This window comes from Mugil cephalus, chromosome 10 (genome assembly GCF_022458985.1).
Source record: "Mugil cephalus isolate CIBA_MC_2020 chromosome 10, CIBA_Mcephalus_1.1, whole genome shotgun sequence".
NCBI lineage: Eukaryota > Metazoa > Chordata > Actinopteri > Mugiliformes > Mugilidae > Mugil > Mugil cephalus.
Window position 1 is genome coordinate 13846052 of NC_061779.1, and position 16805 is coordinate 13862856.

At 40.8% G+C, this 16805-nt stretch overlaps 1 long non-coding RNA gene across 1 annotated transcript; it reads left to right on the forward strand.

Moving 5' to 3' along the window:
* Positions 1 to 5315: 5315 nt before the first annotated feature.
* LOC125015223 lies at positions 5316 to 16040 on the forward strand. Its single transcript, XR_007113572.1, has 3 exons — positions 5316 to 5389; positions 12786 to 12926; positions 15912 to 16040. It is a non-coding gene; the product is annotated as an uncharacterized LOC125015223 (long non-coding RNA).
* The last annotated feature ends 765 nt before the right edge of the window (positions 16041 to 16805 follow it).

Here is a 16805-nt window from a genome sequence, read left to right on the forward strand (position 1 = left end):
GTTCCATGCTGGTGCTGAGACCACAGGAAGACTAAAAACACTAACTGATACCACGCTTTAGAGGGTTTCTGTGCTCTGAACACACAAGCCTCAAGATAAGTGTGAACAGTTGTTTTTTTGTTGTTGTTGTTGTTGGTTTTGTTTTGTTTTTTTACCCCCTTGGAAATAACAATGATGCAGGTTCAGATACTCTAGAAGCTCTCGCTCTCCCTATATATATATATATATATATATATAAATATACAGTATATGTGACAGGTGTTTCTATTATTGTGTCTGCTCTTATTTATATCAGCGAGTATAGGCTCAATAAAAAAGAAAAACCCGGTTGTTTAAAGCTTCACCGTTCCACAAAAGAACACATCTCTAACGCGACGTTAACGGAAACTGAAACCATACGTCTGAATTCGGATATAAACTCACGTGCCACTTCATCGCGTACACGAGGAAACAAATGCAGCCTCACGTAAGAGCAGCTGCCGATCAAACTGCGTATTCGTGTCAGGCGCTGTTGACGTACTGTGTTGCACCAGCACGTTTGTATTATTTTGACATTTTAGTCGGCGGGCTAGGCTGAGTAACACAAACACTATTGTGTTTAATTCAATGGAGTTTGACAGCGCCGCAAACTACTTCCTCCAAAGTGATCACGCAGTTGAATTACTACCTTTCTCCCAGCGCGCGGCGAACATGAAGGATGACTGACGGCCAGGAGGCTGTCACGTTGGAATGCGTTTGCTGTCACCGGTGTACCTAATGAAGTGGCAAGTGAGCCTGCGCTCTTTAGTGCTTTCGGGATGTGACAACACAACCTTGTCTGCTGCAAATCAGAGACTTACACAAGACATTTCTTATGTTCGGTGCACTTCCAGTGGTAGCATAGATGAACTTTCTTTCCAGTGAAAAGCTGCGAGATGCACGGGAGGCTGTGGGGGCTGATGGTGGTCGTAGAAAACGCAAGATAGGAGAGTGTCTGACTAGGCCTGGGCAACTTCAAAGCCCTCAGAAATAGACAAAGATGGTAGATTCAATTGTTTGAATACAATCATAAAAAAAAAGATTATGAAAGATCAATGCTGCATCCGATAACAAAAACTTACACATGTCACTTGCAGGCCTGGGGGGTCAAGTGTACACGCTCGTCCGCCGCAGCGTCATGCGAGGAATCCTTCACCGAATTTCCACCGGGGACTACATATGTTTGGGGAATGTAAAGCGAAGCGGCGGGGGGCAGTTCTCCTGGATTAAGTCCGCTCATCAGTTTATCATTCATCAGACAGCGGGGGAGCTTCAGTGCAGGGGAAAAAGGGAGGCGGAGGAGGAGGGGAAGAAAAATCCCTAATTTTCTACAGCCATACCTTCCTTTGTACTTCAGGATTAACGACAGGACTGAGAGAACCTGATGAGTGTAAAGCTTCAGAGGAGAGCGGGGTGAAAGAAAGCCAGATCAGAACAGAGATACCATTAGAGAATCTCATAAATCAAGAGTGCTTATGGCGGGGGAATACGCTCTAAAAGACCATCTGGACTTTCCAACCTTAACATTTATTTTGAGCTGCCTCCTCTGAGAATATGCTTTTAAGGACAGAGTTTTCTCCCATATAACTCCAGCTAAGAGGCTCACTTTTATGTTGTCTCGACTTTGTTCACTTCCTGTCAGTGATTAATAAGGAGTGGTCAAGTTTTAGAGTTAAAAAAAAAAGAAAAAAGAGAGAGAGAATGAATAAAACGAAGCAGGGGACTAGACAGTAGGACCGTACTGTGATTATGACACAGTAGAAAAACCCGTGTCACCCGCTCCCCGTGATCATCGTGTTTCGAGTCAGGCTGACACCCAGACTTCTCAGAAAGATAAGTGCGACTCTGTCCGAGGCCTTCGCAAGCCGGGCCAGCTTCCTGCAGACACCTCTTCCTTTCTGCGCTTCCTGATGTTATCATAATCCGGGACCCAGAGTGGACCTTTGTGGCTCATGGCCCCGTCTTCCGCTAGCACACGTGTGCGTCACATTATCTGTTGAGAGGCCAGACTCTGCATCCTGTCAGCTGGGGGAGGGGCCGCGCAGTAATGTCGGGAACAGGAAAGGGAAGTGGACATGACCAGGATTAGGTGAGAGAATGGAAGGAACAGAGCACAATATCTATCCACCGTCTCCTTCGATAATTTATAAACAACTGTCATATTTTCAAAACCTTAAAAAATCAGCACGGTTTAAGGCGTCTTTTGGGGAACTAAACTGAGTGACCCCTTGCTGCAGACGTGGATACCACGGGCAGTCTGGAGCTGTAATGTGACATGGCTGGTCCATAAGTGCAAAAGGCCGAGCTGATACAAAAAAAAATAAAAAATATGTGTGCGCACTTGCACATGTGGGTACGATGGACCTCCACTTGGCTGTAGCGTGAGTAAAAAGTCGAGCCATGAGCTGGTCTGGCTCCGCACACTTAGCTGGGCTCGGAGCTCTTATTTCAATGGATGCCTAAGTAGAGTTTGACTTTGAAGGCTTTGATCCGGAGGCAATGCTATGGCATTTGACTTCTAGCTAAAAAAAAAAAAAAGCAAAAAAAAAAAAAAAGCAGTGTGTCAGACCTCTGGGGTCACCGGGATCACTTATCGCGGCTGAAAATAACCAGTGGCAAGCCACGATTTGGGGAATCTAAAAGAGGGCTGACATTAGCAGGTGCCCTGAGGTGGAATAGAGACAGCTACAGAGCAGGTCACTGACCTTGGACCACAGAGAACTTCTTTTTCCTTTTCTTTTTTTTTTTTTTTCTTCTAAAACCCGAGGGCCTGGTTTCACTTAGCAGAAAGGTTCTTCAGCTAGAACTGGCGAACAACAAAACTACTTCGCCAACAGTACAAGACACTGGAAAATGAGTGTCCATTAGCAGAGCAACACAAGGTGCAAAGCTACTGTTGCTGTTTGGTAAAATCTCATAAACGCCAAGTGCCTTGGTAGCATATAGGGAAGTATTACACCAATATGTAATGTCCAATATTCAATGTTTTGCACTAACAGTAAAATCAGCGATAATATTCATAATTTGATGATTACTCTTAAGTTTCAGATCAAAATATTCAAATATCAAATGTCTTCGGTGCTACGTTGGATGCTGATTTATGCTAAACACCTACTGACTTTTACTCTAGTTTGTTCTGCCAAGACTCACACAGAAAATAAAGTCTATGTTTCTAAGCAAATCCAGGAGAAACAAGAAAAGATATGCGTTTATTTTTAATTTTTCAAAAAAAAAAAAGAAAGAGATGGCTTTTAAAAGCATTTTCATCGTTTTCATTATTTGCTCTTCAAATCAGCTAGCATCACAAAATGTCAATTTGAGGAAAAACAGAAAACACCCTCAAGGTTTTCTTAATAAAGCATCCGACAACTGTTAAGGCTTAAAAACACTGTTCAAACATTTTGATACAGGATCCCGAGAGTTGCAGAACTTCCGCGAAAAATACTGACGCACTAACGACACGCGGCGCTAACTCGTGTTTCTATGTAAAGAATGGCAACACTGGTGGTCCTGGAGATATATTATGTCACAAGGATCATATAGCATTACCGAAGCAACTGATACAACTCAACACCAGTAATGCCCTGATCCTTGTGTGTGACACCAGCAGGTGCTCTTTACTATTGGTGCTTTTGTACTCAAACTACTGAGAGGGTTATTTTTTTTGGAGCCGACAATCGCTGCCACCACGGTGATAAATATCTGAAACCATATCCTGATGTTCCTAAAAAGAATTAATGGATTCTCCAAAGCTGGAGCTGGATCAAGTGATTTCAGAGAGAAGAAAAAAATAATGACAAATGATTAAATAAATCATCCGCCGAGGTGCGAGAGGCACAAGCGACACAGAGCCTTCGTAGCACACATGCATGAACATGTTTACTGCAATTCGACCTTTGTCACACCACTGTCTCTGTCCCCTGTTGTTGCAAGTACCAAAAATCAATGGGGCACAGACGTACACAGCCTTGTTTACAAGCACAGCTGACAACACAGAGGATTACAACACGGACAAGTGGCAGTAAGGGTTTCCAGCAACTGTACTCTTAAAGGAAAAATAATAATAATCTAGTCATGTTGACATACCTCTACACTATAAAGGGATGATGCAATCATTAACTGTAACGTAAGAGTTGTGACAAGTGCAGAATCATTATCATAAATGCAATTGGAGAAAAACCGTGAAATGTAACCACGGTGGTTTCAAGCGTTTCGCACGTTCCTGAAAAACCTCCGATGAAATATGAAACGGTTTCCCTCACGTCCCCTTCACCAAAACTCTAAAACAATTACGCATTAATTTGCCCGACGCATTCATGGTCCCAAGAAGACGGACCGTACGGTCGCGGTGACCTCTGCGGAAGAAACGCGCCATTGTGCGATGTGATTAAAGAACTGTGTTGCACTTGGAGATGAAAATAGAGGGGCCGAGACGCTTGCTAAGCTAATACATGCTCCCAAGAGGACAAACCCATTTCATTTCGCTGACCCCGTGGCCTCCTCTCTTTAGCCAAGCTTAGCTGGAAGAACGGCGAAATTGCCGGTGTGTTGTGTATGCGAACGCCTTTGTGTCGTGAGGTGTAATGAACACTGGGGGCTGCTGGGGCGGTTTTAGGCTACTAGTCTCGCTAATCCCTAAACCACACACTACCCCTGACTCAGCTGCCGCTTGGTCAAATAAGAGTGGTGTCCTAATAACGCCCTTGGTTTGGTAATATTCAGTTCGACCGCCAGAAATCCAAAAGCAACAAATCGTCACGTTTGAGGTGCCGTACTGCTTTTTTTTTTGTTTGTCGTGCAAATAAATTGACGAGCTTAACGACTGAAAAACTCTCCATATTCTCATTTTGAGCGAAAGCCATAATAAATTAAAAGGCATACAGCTAAACTAGTATTCATTTATAATAATGGCTTCTTCTTTTTTTGTCTTTTACATCTGTGCCCAGTGATTAATGGCATATCTAAACATGTATTGTTGAGATAACGATTTATGCTGATTTTGTGTATTACAAGAAAAAAAAAAAAAAAAAGGAGGGTTCCATATAAGTATATGAACCATATAAGTATTTCTACTAAAAAAAAAAGAACTAAGACAGTAATAAAGAGCAGAGACATAAAGTGGTGACGGAAAAGGGCCGTCCTAATTGTTACGTGTTCCACGAACTTAAAAAAAAAAAAAAAAAAAAGTCCTTTGCACGACAAAAAGCTGCTTTACACTTAAAAAAAAAAAAAAAAAAAAAAGCATAAAAGTCCTAAAAAGGAAAGGTAGAAAAGACATGAAGGAGAGAGCATGAGGTGGCATGTGAGGGAGCAGAGTGCAGAAGGCAGACGGGGGAAAGGAGAGACGGATCAATACGAGTCAGGAAATAAGGTAGAAAAGGTTATTTACTTGACATTGATCTGTTGTAGCGGCAGCAGAGCTTGCCCTGTTTCTCTTTTGTTAACCTTTAAGCCCGAGTATACTCACAAATGACGGGGGAGTCAACTAACAGGTGTAATTTATGGATCGAAGGAGGTCGCGGTACCTCTGTCACTGACTGGTGTCTGTATAGTTACAGCCGTGAGGAAATATGTAACATCAACAAGGATAATAGGGACAATTTGACTATGTGCTGAGGGCTGACTGCATGAGAAGCGCTGTCCTGCTGTGACACACGTTTACTTCCCTAACCTTGGATGAACACGTAGCACATGTTTGTGTGTAGTTTCCTGTGTACATGTCAAGAACTGGAAAACAAACCACCTATTCAAGCCTCTTTTAGAGTCGTGCTGGACAGAGGCTATGGAGGTTACGGACATGGCCAACGCCAGTGTGAACCGTTTATACTTACGCCTGTCAGTCTGGCTCGCTCTGTAACAACACCACCCAACCACTAGTTGGCACTGTCTCTTTTTTTTTTTTTTTTTTTTTGCCAGTCGGGTTAATTTTGTTTCTTCACTTTCAACAACAGCGACTGAAACCTTTGCCGAAATACCGACGAGTGATACAAATGTTTGTCTCTCCGAACCTCCTCATTTGACCTTTCCTTGATGTGTTCCATCTTTACTGATCCAAAACAATCAATTTTGGAGATGAAGAAGCAGCCGGAAATACTAAAGCGGAAACACGCTACTACCAAGTGGACCAATCACAGCTCTTGCAGTCTGTGATGCGACGCCACGTAATTACGTTTCTTGGGAGGTGCACGTCAGCCATGGTATCTACGTACGGTCTAAACGTACGAACTAAACGTACGGTCTAAACAGCCTATTAGAAACAGGCAGCACTGTATTCTTACAGTACGTTTCTATTCCACTTCATGGTGGTGGAGGTCATGGTGATGAATAGGAATATATTTTATCTGATTCTTATGATGATTCTTAAGTAACATTCAGATGCTGAACCAATGAATAAAGTTGTCTCTCTCACCACGACAACAAGTCTTTCGCAAATCTCCGTTAATCACATTTAGAAAAACTTTACATGTCATGGACAGACAATAATGACAAAGAGTTGATTATCAAGGAACTTAATTCCCGGATTTATAATGTTTAATAAATCATAATGTTAATGTTAGATGCAAAGCAGGTACAGAACTGAAACCGTGACTAATGGAGGCTTCGGGATTTTTTTTCTCTTGACTGACATAAATTGTCTGCGCGAGGTTTTATCCATGTTTAAAAATAGTAGTTGAGCTGTTCCTCGATGCACAAGTATAGCCACAGAAATTGGATTGAATATAGATATATTGAAGCTATTCAAAGCCTGTACACACTGTACCTTCCCAAGTTTTTTTTTTTTTTTTTTTCCCCCTAATCCAAGCATGGCTCGTCCAACATCTATTCTCTGATCCAATTACAATGAATAGAAATAACAATATAATAAAAATGTGTGCATGTTTTGTAGAACTAATAATCCTCATCTGGTGATTCATTCAAGTCTTTTCTTATTTTATTTATATTGTCCTAAATCACATGTGTACTGTATTAAGTTCCTGTGCCTCCAAGCTTTGCCTCAAAGATTAACAAGACACAAATAGAGCCTTCTTCGTTGTGCAAAAGAAAGTAAAGAACTAAAGAAACTATAAGCATATCGGCCCATCACAGAAAACACTTAGAGCTTGATGGTTTGAACAAAATAAATAACCAGCTAACGAAAAGTAAAATGTGTTTATAAGTAGCTCTGTATAAGTGGCGTTCAGTTTAACTGAAACGTTCACACTGTTGGAACACATGCTAAAACGCAATTAGAAAACCACACCACAGAAATCTCTTCTCAGTTCTGTAAAGTACTTCCAGGCAGCAGAAAGGTTTGGTTTAAAATAAATACAAAAGTTAGGCTCAAACAGATCTGACCATTTTAAAAATGACTTTATCAGCCCTGATAGCAATCATGATAGTCCTAATTACAAAATCACAGTAATCATATTATAATATATTATTATTGTTATTATTATTAGCTGCCAGCTGCCATATTAAAAATGAATTTCTTCTGAAACTGTTGCAGGGATTTTAATATAATAATAGTGAGTTAAAGGGAAAATTACATTTATCCTTCCACAGTATCTTATCAGAGTTGATTTAGTGGGAAAACATTATTAAATGATAGCGTTGTTATTATTAAGAAAGTATTATTATAGGATTGTTGTTTTACCAGTCCTAGAGGAATGTGAGGAAAAAACGTTGGGGACATCTGGTTATACCGAAAAACACATTTTTGTCAACTGCTTACCCAGTAACTGCCTCCACATCTACTAGTTTAATGAGCCTTTTTGTGGCAGAGACGCCTAATACGCAGTGTTTACTTTAAACTTATTGTGAAATGTAAAGTTATTTAAAATATGGATGGACTGGTGACGTCATTACCATGACAAATGAGACTAAATACACAACCTTCATTCTGAACAGAAATGATCCTTTGAAAGCGAACCATTAAACCAAAGTAGGCGCACATCAAATAATAACGATTTGGTTCAAATCGCGTTTCTCTGCAGACAGAAGGGTCGGAACACAACATCGCTCTGCACATCAGCAGTGCCTGGCCCCGGCCCAGTGAGCACTTCTACGCATCCATCATGTCTCTTTTTTAGTCCGCAAAGATGGCACAGACCTGATGCACTGAATGAGGAACTATTTGTTCTTCCATATGCCAGTACTTGTAATCGTTTTCTCCGGACCCTGCCAAATTTTGCCCTTTGCCAACAAGGGCCACATGTTTCCACAAAGGAAAGTCTGGCAAGAGGCAGACAGATGATTTTGTAGCGGAGAGAAAATCCTGACACCGTTCACGCCAGCACATTGTTGTTTTCTCCTTTACTTTTCCTCTTGTTTTGCGTTGTACTTTCCCCGGTATCGCGTTAACGGATGATAAGCGTTGTGCATGTTTTGCTTTCTGTGCTTCCGCTGGCTCGTAGTAGTAAATACCTACCCGCAGGGCATCCGTGTCTGCCTGCTGACACCAACAACCTCACACGTCCTTCCACTTACACTCTTTACGCATTGTAATTTCAAGATGCGAGTTGTTGTTTTTGTTTTTTTTGTTTAGTGTTTTTTCCATTGGCCGCACTAACTGACTGAAAGTTAGCCAGTCTCGCCGAGTTGGCAGGCCTGCTAAATAAACATGCATTGGTTGCTCAGGTTCACAACCTTTCCACAAGGCACAACCATGTGCTCTAATGGAAACATTCAATGTTGGGCTACGGGCTGTCTTTTTTTTTTTTTTTTTTTTCCTCCCTTTGTCACACTCCTGAATTTCATTTAGCAAAGAAGAAAATGGCTGCATACAGAAACCAAACGGAGGCAAACATTTATGCTAAACAATGAATACTTGAGTAAATACGCGCCCTGCCTTGTCACAGGGGTCGTGCAACCTTGTATAAAAAAAGAGAAAAAAAAAAGCAAAGAGTAGAATAAATATATACATATTTTAATGTCCCTATACAGGTGCATGTGGGAAGGCACTTCTCAGAAAATCAGTCCATTGTGTATTCTGGTGACTCGTTTTCACGGAGGAAGTAGACCCGCGGGGTGAGCTGACCCTAAAAGAGCCAGGAAATTTGTTTTTTTGCTCCTGAACTTGGCTCTATCTCACTTTCTGGAGGTGCCTGTCCCACTCACTCACTCTCAAGGACCGAGCCAATCTCCCTTTGTAAATAGAACTATGTTTTATAATTCCCCCCTCTCTCTCAGATGACCATATCAATAATGCAGAGGAACCGCATCTGTCCAGAACCATGAGATTATTTCTCTGATTTGGCCTGACAGTTATGGTAATAGTTTGGCAAACAATCTACTCGAGCAACAGTGACCACAGATTACAGCTGTTTTCAGATCAAAGAGACTGCAGAGAGGCCCATGATTGATTGCTCACCAAGAGACAGAGTCAAGCAGTTCAGCCGCCCAACACCTCACTTTTGCCTCACTTGACTCTGAGAACGGAAACATTCCTTTATTTCTAATCTTCCGGGTTAAATTATTTTATATATTTTGGATAAGCACTTGATTATTTTACTACCACACTGGGCTCTTTTCTGTAAAGAGAGTGTATTGTGGCACAAGTAAAATTGAATAAAAGATACCGATAGTACAATTATGAAGTAATAACTATATTACATTTGGATTCAAGATTCAAGATCACTTTATTAATCCCCACAGGGAAATTATTTTGTCCGAGAGTCCAAAAATAAGAAAGAACATATGAACGAGACATACACATAAGAATGAGGTAGTAAAGAATTACAAAAAAATATACAGGCCAATCTACATGAGATATAAAAGCATTTATGTACAGACATGAGATATAAAGACATTTTAGCCAAAGTGTCTCCATGTGGATCGAAAGTACTGAATTGCATGAAAGTTCAGAGTTTCCCCTATAATGTCAATACTACGCCGCCTTCGTCCGTCTCATAACGAATCGGAAATATTTTTGCACGTACTCACCTGCTCTGCCGTGAAAACAGCACGAACACCGTACGGAACTAACGTAGGATGTGATGCAATTTGTGTTGTTGACTGATAAAAATAGAATTTACATTTTAACACATGATGTTTGTGCTCTTGATTTTTAGATTTAAGATTGTTTAAAGAGACTTGGTCAAAACCCGGAGGAAGGGACTCCAGATGTAACGTGAACTAGCTTAGAGCTATCTAACGTTAGACTGAAGGTAAACCGCTCACTATAAATTACATTTATTCGCTGATACTTCATCTTACACACGTTTATCCACAAAAGTCAAGTCTTATATTTAGTGCTCCTGTAGACGAACTGCACAGGATACTGCAATTTCTTGCTAAATTCAATATACGCAATATTATGGTAATTTTAAAGCTGTTAATTTAGGTGCCATATTATGTATTGATAGACGTTAATAGTTGGGATAGCATTACAATTAGGATCTTTCATTAAGACAGAAGAAAAAGAACTATTAGAGGCGTCAGATATTATGGTACACACTTGAGACTAAATGCTATGTCAACGCTAGACACTGTTAACACAGTAAACGCTTTAACGCGTCCACGAACAACGGTGAGGTGTCCACAGCTTTTATATGGCTCCCGTCCCCCATCACTGTTTGCTAGTGTAAAAGATCTGTATCCAAATACCTCGGAAATCCAACAAAGAAGCTCATTATTTATTAATGACACAAAAGCTGTAACACCATGTGACTAATATAAATTTGCATATTTATTAAAAAGGAGACATTTGTGATTAATGGCATCCAGCCACGTCACATGTGGATTAGGAGGGGAAAAAAAAAAAACCTCATGGCTCACGTCGAGCTTCGATCAGTACTCCAACACCGTCTCCAGCCTGGATTAGAATGAATTTACGCTCATGCGGTATTCGGGGATATGATATTGTTTTACACCGACAGGACAAAGTTTAATCTTATAATTTTAGCGAGACATTTCATGATATTGCATCAACACGGTAACACAGGTTAGCCACTGAACTAGAGCAGAAATACTGGCTTGTCTACGCCCGATTCAAATGTAACCTATAAAAAAAAAATGGGAAAAATAAAAAAGAGAATAAAAAATTGTCTTGACGACAAGGACATTGTCGGATAAGTGGAGAAGGGCAGTCAGAGAGCTATTTAGAGTGACGGTAAATGGCCTTTTTACCATTCCAGCTACCCCCGCCCCCCCCTCTCCCGTTTAGGGATGGCATTAGAGACTGCAGACTGACATACATTTTTTATAGCTTCATAAAGTCGTCCAATGACCAGGTCACCCTTCTCATAACTAGGGAGCAGAACGCTTGAAAAAAGCCATTCATCACCATGAAAGGGCCTGCTTGTCCAAGCGCCTTCAAACATGCACACAGTCTGGCAAGAGACGCTCAGCACAAATGCTAACGTACTTCTGCCACTAATGCCAGATGACCTTCTCACATCTATTAGCGGGCTGGCTGACGCAGAGGGCAGACACGAGCCCTTCTTGTCTCCTGCAAAGATTTCAATGACAAGGAATAGAAAATATCATGCATGATAATGGCTGTTGCCACCAACAAAGCAATCTTTCCCGTTTTTTTTTTTTTTTTAAACAATACGAGGTAATGTCAGGTGAATGGGAAATAATCTGTGATTAATTATACACGCAAGAAATCTTTGCCTCCGAGTATATTGCCCCGTAAATTGGTCGTTATTGTAGAGGTGCAGTTAGAGGTAATATAACAGAATAACATGACATGCTTTTTTAAATGTGTCCCCTTTGATTTGGCAAGTCAGAAGGACCTCCAGTGCAGAATTGGAACGCCCCTCGCAGACAAACCATCAGACCACCAAACCCCATTAGTGTGCAATTAGTGACAGCTGGTGGGTTGTCAGCTTGGTAATGGCCTCAAAAGGAGTACTCGTGGAATACAAAAACCACCAGCAAAGCAGTGGTTCAGACCGCGGCAATAACAGTCAAAACTGAATTCTTATTATACGGAGGCTCGCGTCCGGTGATCTCCACTTCCAGGTCATTAAAATGCTTGTGTTAGCCGATACCACCAATCTGAGTATTTTTTTTTTTTAATGCGTGATATCGTACCAAGAATGAATGAATGAATGGATGAATGAATGAATGCTAGGCTTTGGGGAAATGTAGATATATTCAGCTAATCTCAGTTTAGCCAAAGGTGTTCTATTTTGGTACACTAACACACTAACAGTTCCCCCTCTGGCTGGCCTTTCAATTCAAAAAGCAAGGGCTAAGCTATGCGAGGCACAAGGGGTGGAACGGACAGAGAAGCATGGGAGGGGGGGGGGGGCAGGAGAAGGAGGAGGAGGAGGAGGGGGTTGAAGTAGTTTAATAATTTATTTAAAAGGGAAAGAAGGCAGCCAAGGGGAACAAATAGTGTTTCTCCCAGAACCAAGCCCCTCTGACCCCAGCCCTGCGTACCTGAAGCCCAAGCCCCATCGCATTAGTGAAATTCTTATTTGATGGCATTTTAATATTCTGCCTTGATGACTTTTTAGCAACATTTACTTTCGGAGGTCTCGAGCGCTTCCCCCAGAGGAAATGAAACATGTCAAAACCCATTACGAAAAAATCAAAATTTAAATACCTCAGCCGTGTTAGCGGTAATACACACAATCCCCACCGCTCAGAGGCAAGGCTCACAAACACTCATCTGCTTGCCGGCTCGTAATGAGTCTGTTTGATGGGTAAGCGATTTGTGGGTCACCGAGCATACGTTACAGATCCAATTTAACCCTTGATTGCTTGTACTCTGGAGGACCTGGGAAAACGTGTTATTGAAATTTAATACCAGATCATTTCTTCTTCCTCCCATGCAGGGACAAAGGTATGCATACATGACTCCTTCGATGGCCTGTGCCGATGGGGGAGGCAGTGGGAAAGGCAGCCATGGAAGGAAGGAAGGAAGGAAGGGAGAGACAAGACAACAGAGAAAAACAAAGACAATTTTATGCATGAAGGTAATCTTTGCAGGTCTTGCTAAACACCAATCCAATTAGCCCCCGAGGGCGCTACACTGAGCACCAACTCAACTGAATATGGGCTCCCATCATGTGATGTATCACTTTCCTAATAATATTTAAAGCAGTTCGCCATTGGTACTTAGCGGTGACACTAAAAAAAAAAAAAACATATATATGATTCACAGTCGTTGTGTTAAGGTAACAAGGACATGGTTTTTGGGCAAGATAAACTGGGCTGAAAGACACTACGGGGTTTATGCGGCTTTATTTACGTTTGCCTTTTCTCCAAAAAAATAAATAAATAAATAAATAATAATAAATATACTGTCTATATTCTCTATGCAAACAATGTATTTCTTGTCTCATAAGAAATTTTGAGTATCTTTTCAAAATATGCGACTGAAAAATTAGCTAACTTTGTTTGTTAGCATTACTGTCTTACATCGACATGTCTGTATATGTGCAACCTCATGTAAGAGGTGATATTATGAAATATATTTAAGGTAAAATCCTCAGGTTTTTAAAATAAATAACATTTCAGTCTAATTTTTGCTAAAATTTGCTACAACATTCAGTTTAAAGTTTATTACTGACATATTGACCTGTTCCACTAAATATACTCGAATGAGACATAAGAGTTTGTGTTTGCTGAATCTTTACTAGTTGACATTTGAATAAAATTTAAATCATCAATCATGAACAAAAACACGGGAAGCATCAACTCTACCGTGGACGTGATTTAAAGCAGTAACATATATTATTAACCAGTGCTGTCTGAATTCCTTCTTGTTATATTCAGTTTTAGGACGTCTGCATAAGGTTAGAACTGTGAATGGATGGGGGGAGAGGTCTGACTGCAAAGGGAGCTAATTGAGAGCTCAAGTGAGCAGGCTGGCATGGCTCATTCACAGTATTTGTCATTAGACCCGACTGCAGCGGGAGAATAGAGTGCACTGCACCACTGGTGTGTAACCAAGATTTATGCTAATGTCTCCCTGCATATGCTTATTCTACATATCTATATTAAACTTAATAGACTGTTACATTGCTTCTTAACCTCAGCTTCCATACATGATTACCTTTTCTGATTTCTTTGCAAAATGGCATATAAACACGGGGCAGGGATTTTATCAGCGTGTCAGTGAGTTTGTTTCCAGTGGCAGCCCATGGCTCTCATAATCGTTTTGATACTTCAGGGACTCCATCGGAAATGCTTGCCTAAGAGGCAACAGTTAACGTGTCAATCTGTAATTTCCCAGATCCCATAGAGGAACCCTGTATTTTCACAGGTGTTGGTGGAGCCATGAGTTTTATGTAACGATAGTTCTTCTTATACTTATTTTAAAAGAAACATTATCACAGTATATATATATATATATATATGTGTGTGTGTGTGTGTGTATATATATATATATATATATATTACATAGCACATGGTACATGTATGTACAACAAAGAGAAAGATATTCTAGAAATTGCTTATATGCCTACAATTAACATTAGAAATGTGTTACATGTATGCTTTTAGAGGTATGCTAAGGTGGTATGTTTAAATGCATCTAGAAGAAGGTATTTTGATTTTAACAATCAAATGACTGTTGCATGTAAGGTGTATTGTGATGGGCTCTGCAAATTCTACAAACTGAAATGGATCATCATAGAATTTCTCCAATATCTTACCAGTATCATCAGCACTGTAGTGTAATAAAACTCAAAACTCAAGGTAAATAAATATCATCTAACTTAATAGTGCTTAGGAATACGTTGACATTTCAGAAACAAATTGTCATCACAGTTTGTAACCTGGTGTTAACGTACACGCCGTGTGATACGATCACACTTCTGCTCTCTGTGTATAAATAAACAGCAACATCATTTGGGTCGCAGTAGTAACACAGGACTGTAGTATACTCAATTAAGTTGCTGTCTCCAGTGAATGGCTACTTGCTTTGTTGTGGGTGCACCCTGACGTAAAGATAAAAACTGGAAAATAAACACAAATATCATCATGTTATCATGTATTTATCTGTACGCAGCAAAAAGTTCACAAAGAGAAATCAGACATTTGTCTTTTCTGCCAATCGTTTAAAATATGTGTTGTTTTTTTGTTTGTTTTGTTTTGTTTTTTTGAATGAATGAATGAACAACAGGCTCAAATGACAGGATTAAATGTGTAACTCTAAAACTCTACAATTGAAGGTGGTTATTTGTGGTCAGATCACTCAGGACACATGTTCATACCAGGTCTGACCAGGGACAGTGTTGAGTTTACTTTGGCATCAATAAAATGAGGCACTATATGGCAGATAATTACACACGCTCAGGATGTCGACTGAAAATGTAACATATCATATAGCGGATCGAGAGTCATTTTCGGCTTTTGGACCTACCCTGCACCAAACAGCAGCCGGTGACAGGATGGTAAAAATGGCAGAGCGTGACCCAGAATGTCATGTGTTCCTGTGACAACGTCCTCTAATGACTGCGCTGAGCTGGAAGCAAGGGCGGAAGTCAGGTGACATTGTTCCTCGTAGGGAGAAGGTGAAAGGTTCAACAAAATATCACACATTTCAACACAGGACGCCGCTGCTTGTTTCAGTTTCCAGCACAGCGTCAACCAAACCTGTGCTATTAACTGATGACCACTATGGCGAAAAAGTATTGAATTACGCTGCAGGAGCATTTAGGGAAATTAATGTGGAGGTTCAGTTTTTTTGCTTTCTTTTACACGACTCCTGTTTTCCACAGAAATTCACCGGAAAATAAATAAAGTCCTCCAGCTACAGCTGGTGTCCTTCACGACGGAACAAGTGACACATTTTAAGAGCCATCTCTCAAGTCCACAAAACCCACATCCAACACTAGAACAATGTCACATGACAGATCGCTGTTAAATGAGAAAGTGTCAGACTAAGGTTCCCTGTTTTCATGTGGATATATCGGTGGAGCATCATGATTGTAAGATGACTTTTTTTTTTCCAGGGGTGCAGCGAGGGATATTTATCACCTGCACCCATTTGGCATTTTGGAGAGTCGCCTTGTGTTGAAGTTGGAGGACAGCCACACCTGGGCTGTGCCATTGGAGAGACGACGCTACGATTTTGGTGTTAGAGACGACAATGTTGAGCCGTTTAGTTACAAACTAAACACAATCACATTTAAAGAGAATTAAATGGTTCTGTTTTAATTTCACTGCACTATTTTCTCAAGCTTGGAAAGTGCTTTGTACTTTATACCATTTACTTTCCCTTCAGGTCTGTGGAATTAACATATTATTTGAGTTCAAATGTGAATTGTCCTTATTGATTACACATGCGTTTATTAGGAAATTATTGACGGATGCCAGAGAAAATCAAGATAATCCACTCACGGATGGCTGGAATGATTCAACCTGATGTGCACAAACTAGCATTTGTCGTACATCACTGTAAAGACTGTACAACAGCATTATCACTGTATCAGAGTAAGTGATATACACACTTATACCGGCTAAAAGCCGGCTCTAACAAAGTACTGAAGTGTCTAAACAATACGCAGCGGGGACCCGTGCAAAGCTGACCAGAGATCCACTTGCCCTGAACAGACCCTAAGCTCTCACTTTACACACCATACACTTTCAACCCCCTTATCCCCAGACACTACCCGTTTTGCCAGGCTCTTGACTTACAAATTGCTGCTTTAGACTTGGTTTCATTGTAACGGCTTTGTAGGGAAAGGGAAGAAACATCTGAAAAAAATAAGCCCACTCAGGACACTTACTCCCCCCCCCACCACCACCACCACCACCACCATTCCATGCAATACAGCAGAGCTGGCCCTTGGCTAACAGTCAGCACATTGTTTCCGCTTGTCCCTCAAAGTAATAACCTCAGCACT